General features: G+C 36.4%; 1 long non-coding RNA gene across 1 annotated transcript; it reads left to right on the top strand.

Moving 5' to 3' along the window:
• The first annotated feature begins 3,968 nt into the window (after positions 1-3,968).
• LOC141831422 (uncharacterized) lies at positions 3,969-5,759 on the top strand. Its single transcript, XR_012602065.1, has 4 exons — positions 3,969-4,329; positions 5,028-5,240; positions 5,367-5,434; positions 5,706-5,759. It is a non-coding gene; the product is annotated as an uncharacterized LOC141831422 (long non-coding RNA).
• Position 5,760: the final 1 nt, after the last annotated feature.

Here is a 5,760-nt window from a genome sequence, read left to right as displayed (position 1 = left end):
ACAAGCTAACATGTTGATTTCATTTGGTATCCACCTCCTTAAGGTGACTAATCTAAAATTCTACTCCTATCTCTCTATTTCCACTAAACCTTCTTCTTCTCTGTCAAAATTGCTTAGAGTTCTTGCCGCATATGTCTAAATTACTTAGAGTTCTTGCCTATATTATTTTCTACCTTCTTATCCTTAGGTAAGGTTGCTCTAGCATGATGTGAACTAATACTTTCCTTAGATCTATTGCATTCTTATTTTTATAATAATTGACACTAAGATGATAAAATCTATTTCTAACATATTCGTTATCATGATACAAGGAAAACGCATGATGAAATAATACGTTAGGTTTGCTCTTAGAAGCTTCCCCTTGATTTGAGTTTCCTCGTTGGTCCTTACTTTAGTGCCTCCCCCTTGGACATTGATTTTGATGGTGCACTCGTTGATTGCATGAGAGACACACAATGTGCTCCTTGCCTTTGTGTGTCAAGGTATCGACCTCCTTTTGCTTCTCCTTTGCCATTTGTGTCACTTGAACCTTCTTCTTTATCAATTTGGGACACTTGCTCTTTCCTTTTTGCCTATACTCAAAACATATTACATGCTCTTTATTTTTGATAGTTGAAATTGTTATACATTCTTTAATCGTAGGAGTTGTATGTGCTTCATCTTCATTGACTGCGTATGTTGAGGGTTCATCTTGTTTTGATGTTATTGATTTATCCTCCCCCTAACTCTTGAGGTGGATGCTTCTTCAAGTTCATTCTCCGTATCGAAAATTGAGTGCCTTTTGATTCCAAGTTTTTTGGTTCTTGAGCCAATGAATCTCCCTCCTCTCCCTCCTTAGAGCTATCAAACGGGCCAACCTATGGTCGGGCGGGTCAACTTGCTAGAAACCTAACATATGGTTGGGCGGGGTGGACGCCCCATCAATTTAGTGGATTAAAAATCTCTAATCTAATCCAACCCAAGATGGATTACGAGTTAAGCAGGCCAACTCACGGGTCTGTTAAAAAATAAAAAAGTATAGAAAATATTAAAAATTTTAACTTTGAATTATAGTTTAAATGGGTCAACTTGAAATTTTTAATTTTGGATTGTGGTTTAAACTGATCAAACCCACTAGTCCATTGAGTTTTCTACTTAAATTTTAAATTTTTTTTAAAAAAATTTTATCAACCCGCAGGCTAACTCAAGCTTGCCGCAGATCGACCCACGCAATCGATCCACGTAAATCCACCTTAAATGGCTTGATAAAATTTTAACCCAGTCCGCTTAAATTATTTGGTGGGGCGGGGCAACCCAACGAGCCTAGCCCAAATTGACGACTCTACCCTATTTGGACTCGTCTTCACTTTATATTGTGATTGGATCTTCATGAAGCTTTATTAGCGTCGCCCATAATCCCTTAGCATCTTAATATTCACCTATCCTACACAAAAACATTATTAGGGATCAAATTAACTAAAATTTTGGTTACTTTGTCGTTTGACTCAGATTTTTGAACTTGCTCCTTAGTCCATTTTCTCCTCCGAAGAAGTCTTCTTTTGTATCTTTCGAGTGCTTCAAATCTTTCCATTAGAGTAAACCATTGCTCTGGATCCATCTTTAAGAAATACTCCATTATTGATTTCCAATAATCAAAACCTCCTAATCCAAATTGTGGAGGTACTCGGATGTCGTATCCAAATCCATCTTAGGGATACATTCCAAATTTTGAACTTACTTTAGTGTTGACTTCTTCTTGTGGTCAATTGGATGCTTTGTTCCTATCAAATAGCTCAAACTCATATCTTCTTTTTTTTTTAAACTTTGTGCTCCTTTTGGTGGTTAGTCCAATGAGGAACAACCTGTCTTTGATACAATTTGTTATGACCTTACGAGTTAAAAGGGGAGGTTGAATAGCTCAAATCGCTTCATCTATTAGATTTGGCAGCGAAAACTTGAAGCGAAGACATACCACAACACACGCACAAACTAACATATTAATTTTACTTGGTATCTGCCTCCTTGATGCAACTAATCTAAAGGAACACTCTTATCTCTCCATTTCTACTAAATCTTCTCATTCTCGGTCAAATCCTGAAGGCAGAAAAATCTTCTTATAACAAGATTACAATAAAGTTATAAAAGTAATAGCAGAAAACATAAAGAAGAAGACTTTTATAATAATCTTAAGAGTTGTTTCCTCTTCTTCAAAAGATTTGCTTTAAGTTAAGTAGTAAAACATCAAAGAGCTTATTGAACACTAGAGCACAAATTCTTGGAGCATTAAGCAATAACAGTTACCTTACAATTGATAACTTTCTTCTTTTATATGTGCTCAACTTTTTTTTGAAATCCATTCGACTGATTTCCTCTACTAGTCGATTGATTTAGTCAGCAATCAAATAACGAATTTTAAATATTTTGAAATACTATCTGATTTTATTAAATTTTCAAATATCAATCAAATTGATTTGTAAATCCGTTGATCGATTAGGCTAATCGAAAGACCAATCGAATCAATTACCTTATGTTCGCTTCTAAAACAACACAAATTAATTGATGACCTCAATCAATTCAATTGATTCATTTCTATTAGGTTTTGATCAAAATTGAGTAGACTGATGATTAATTTGATTGTAAAAAAATATAGATATCTAAACGAGCTCCGTTTTGCACCTTAGATTACTTCATTTTGATATCTGAGTCAAAAGTTATGATCTTCGAATGTTTGTTCTGTGGAGACTTTCTTGTTGTCTAATATCTGATCAACCTTGATATGGAAGGACTTTTCTCATTGCCTAGTATCGATCAACCTTGACCTTCCGGGACCTCCTCGTTGTTTAGCATTTGGTCAATTTTAACCAGTTGGGATTTTCTCGTTGCTTAACATTTGATTAACCTTAATTTGCCAAAACTTCCTCACTCATGCCAAGTGTCCAGTCCTCGTGATCCACTTGAATTTTTTTCTTATCAATTTTTCATTAAACTTTGGTGACCGATCAATGTTAATCCACTTGGAGTTTTCTCTTGTTAACTTTCTGTTGGACTTTTGATCACCAAGTGCCTGGTCAACTTTTACCCATTTGGACTTTCTGTCTCGTGTCAAGTGTTTGACCTTCCATAATCCATTTGGATTTTTCGTTTCATGCTATGTGTACGGTCTTCTATGACCCACTTAAACTTTTTTTTTGTCAATTTCCTATTGGACTTCCGATCACCAAGTGTCCGTTTAATCTTGATCCACTTAAACTTTTTGTCTCGTGTCAAGTGCTCAGTCTATGACCCACCTAACATCTCACTTTACCACCTGATGTATTGATCAAATATTGAAATCTCAACTCAAGTCAACTTAAGCTTGGTCAATATTAATCAGAGGTCGATTACACCAATAAAAATTTTGAGCAAAAAATAAAAAAGACGTTCCTTTATTTTCAAATCATCAAAGACGTCCTTCTTTAATTTTTTTATTAATAGGTATATCACTTTAATGTTCTGTCATGTACACTTACCTAAAGGTTATTCAGTATTTATTTTCTATCTAAATTTTGAATCGGTCGGATATATTATAATAATTATTATTTTATAACTAATATAATATAAATTTTTTCATATTATAATAATGATGAAATCGTAACGATTATAATGTGAATTTTTATCATTCTTGTTTATATTATTAAAAATTATGATTCTGTAATTAATATAACATATCTGATCATTTAAAAATGAAATAAAAAATAGTAATAATTAATATAACATATATTCAGATGAGATAAAATATTAATATAGAATGCCCCGATTTGAAAAAACAAAAACTAGGCTTCTAGATTTTTGTCTAAAAATTCTTCATCCGTTCGATCGAGTAGACGATACGCGATCGTGCGACGGGCGACTTCCAGGTCTCACCCCTCGCAGCCCCTGCCCCTGCCCTCGCTCGCTATCATAATTCATAAACCCTACGTTTCCGCGACTCAAGCCCTTTCTCTTCCCAATGGCGACACCCCGTCCCACTCCCTTCCTCGATCGCAATCGTCTGCCTCGTTGCTGACTTCGACTGCACTCCCACTCTCCCGAGGACGACGGCCATGAGGATTATGTAGCAGGAGCACCCGTCAGTGACCGCGATGATCAGAGACTCTCCGCTTTCCGGTCTCCTCATCGGACACGAATATTTCCTAGGCGAAGGCATAGCGCTCCTCACGGCTACCTCGGCCTTGCACTGAGACCCATCTTCCACTTTCTCTCGGTGAATCGAGAGGAGGGGCAAAGGCAAACCCTCTCTGAACCCCAGTCCAGTCTCCAGCAATGGGCGACTCGCGCGAAGGATCCCCCGACTGGCTGCGATTGTTCCAGGTGCTCTTACTTCTTTCGCCACCAATATCTCTTCACCTTTGCTCTTGTATCGCTCATGAATAGGTTTGGTTCTTGTTTTCTATTAGGGTTTTAAAAATCCGTATTTTCCTACCATTTTGTTTGTTTTTCCTTTCCTTTTGAATGTTTAAAAGCATAGCAAGATCTTTAACCCCATCCCAAACAGAGGTAAATTTTTTTTTTCCCCTTCCTTAAGTAAGTTGTGAACTTAATTTTCAATCAATCCTTGATTCTATTGTAATATTAGGGTCTGCCTGCATGCCGAATTGTTCACTGAGTCCTTGTATTATAACTAGACGAGCTATGGGTTTTTTTTTTGTCTGCAACCTGTTTGGTAAAATACTTGTTGCTGCTTCTGTTGTTACCGTCAGTTCAATTTGTCTGTTTGGCACGTGATGTCACTATCTCAGAAATCTCATAAATTTGTTCAATATCAAGTTAAAATTCATGTATAAGACCCTTATTAGCCGGGTACTCTCAGACACAGTTTTTTGTTTCACAATCAACTGGGTATAAGCGGTACTCAGTCAGACTTAAACTCGTAGGAAAAGTAATATTGAGCTGAATGTTGGAGCCTCTGCTCCCATGCTACTAAGTATGTGCATGATTTTAAAAGCATTCAATGCACATTAGCCGGAATGGCAATTATTCTAGTTTGACAAGTTGAAAAATTTGAGCAGCCTCCAAGCATGGATGTTATGACAGTATCTTCTGGGTCTGATTCCTCTCCAGTAAAGAACCCCAAAAGGTCTGCTCATGCAAAACAAGAGCCAAAGGGAAGGAAGAATGAGCGAGATTCCATCAAAATTGATGTTGGTGAAGAAAACATTCTAATCAGAAGACTGAGGGACCAACAGATGCAAAACATGAGAATAATCAAATTTTGAGCCAAGGTAAAACAAATTTTTATGCGCCTAGTAAATGAAACATTGCTTAGGTGCCATCTTATTTTTAGTCTCAATTTTCTACTACTGCTGTTTCATTTAACCTTTAAATTTGATGAATATTGTTTGAGATAGATGCTTCGAGTCCAAATAAGAAGGAACCAATTGAAGAAAACACACAAGAGAAACCTGCAGGATCTTCTGTAAGATACCACATCCTACCACTAATTTTGCTCAGCTGAATGATTTCAAGAAATGTTTTCTTTCTTCTCTTTGCTGTCAACACTGCTCACATGACCAAATGTGAATTTGAGTTGCAAGTTAGAGTGTTCCCTTTCTAAACAGCAAATGGTATAGGATATTAGGATTTGATATGCTTGTTGTAATGTATTACTGCTTCTCCTTGTCACTTCCTTTTTTTTTTGTTGCCTGCTTGCTTATTATAGTATAATGAATAACCCTTCTGTATTTCAGGTCTCCAGGTTACCTTTAGTGTTCACAGACAAAGTACAACGTTCCAAGGTATTTC

The sequence above is a fragment of the Curcuma longa genome, chromosome 7 (assembly GCF_044706935.1).
Source record: "Curcuma longa cultivar G26 ecotype Majalengka, Jawa Barat chromosome 7, ITB_CL_G26_1.1, whole genome shotgun sequence".
NCBI classification, from domain to species: domain Eukaryota; kingdom Viridiplantae; phylum Streptophyta; class Magnoliopsida; order Zingiberales; family Zingiberaceae; genus Curcuma; species Curcuma longa.
The sequence above is the reverse complement of the archived record's forward strand: the minus strand, read 5'-3'. Positions and strand labels throughout refer to the sequence as shown.